We start from the raw sequence: 1126 nt of genomic DNA, 5'->3' as shown, positions 1-1126 counted from the left end.
AGCCTACCAGGCTCCTCCTTCCATGGGATTTTCCAGACAAGAGTACTGGAGTGGGTTGCCATTGCCACCCCAATACAAAATAAAAAGTTTAGCGTTTGGAAAGAAACGGGGGGAAAGACTACATAAAAGGCAAACAGAACAAGAGGCAGATCAAAGCAATGACTAAGAACCAGGTGTGAGGAAGATATAAGAGCACAGAAATACATAGATACTGGGGAGCAAGGCATCAGAAGTCACACTCAAGTGGGAAGAAGAGATTCATATTTTCTAGCATAAGGAAGTTAATCAGAAACCAAGCGATCAGAGGGTTTTAGATGTAAGGAACACAATCAGCAAATAGAGGACATGAGAAGTAATGGATACTTTTGTATTGTTGAAACTGAGGCAGGGACTTCCCTGGTAGTTCAGTGGTTAAGACTCCATACTTCCATCGGAAAGGGGGAAGGTTTGATTCCTGGTGGGGGAACTAAAATACCCCATGCCACATGGTGAGATCAAAAGAAAAAAAAAAAAAAGAAAAGAAAGAAACTGAGGTGGTTTTTCTGAAGCCAAAAATTAAAAGACCATGGGCCCTGTAGTCAGACTTTGATCCCTACACTAACTCTGGGGACCTAGCTAAGAGAAGTCTCAGTTTCTTCTTGGACAATATGTATATTAAAATGGCTGTCCAGTGCTCATTTTGGCAGCACATATATTAAAACTGAAACAATACAGAGATTAGCATGGCCCCTGTGCAAGGATGACATGCAAATATGGAAGCATTCCATATTTTCACATGTACCATCTTAGAAAATGGTACCACTGAACGTAAATGATGCAACGACTATGGAGAACAGTATGATGGTTCCTTACAAAACTAAAAATAGTTACCATATGATTCAGCAATGCCACTCTTGGGTATATATCTGGAGAAAATCAGAATTCAAAAGATACATGCACCCCAGTGTTCCCTGATGCACTATTTACAATAGCCAGGACATGGAAGCAACCTAAATGGCCATTGACAGAGGAGTGGATAAAGAAGATGTGTACATATATATAATAGAGTATTACTCAGCCATAAAAAAGAACAAAATAATGGCATTTGCAGCCACATGGATGGAGTTAGAGATAGTCATCCTGAGTG

General features: G+C 40.1%; 1 non-coding gene across 1 annotated transcript; it reads left to right on the top strand.

Moving 5' to 3' along the window:
* Window positions 1-670: 670 nt before the first annotated feature.
* Window positions 671-773, top strand: LOC138072140 (U6 spliceosomal RNA). The gene has a single exon (XR_011144286.1). It is a non-coding gene; the product is annotated as a U6 spliceosomal RNA (small nuclear RNA).
* Window positions 774-1126: the final 353 nt, after the last annotated feature.

Source organism: Capricornis sumatraensis, chromosome X (genome assembly GCF_032405125.1).
Source record: "Capricornis sumatraensis isolate serow.1 chromosome X, serow.2, whole genome shotgun sequence".
Lineage (NCBI taxonomy): Eukaryota > Metazoa > Chordata > Mammalia > Artiodactyla > Bovidae > Capricornis > Capricornis sumatraensis.
Note: the sequence above shows the minus strand (reverse complement) of the source record. Positions and strands in the feature narration are given on the sequence as shown.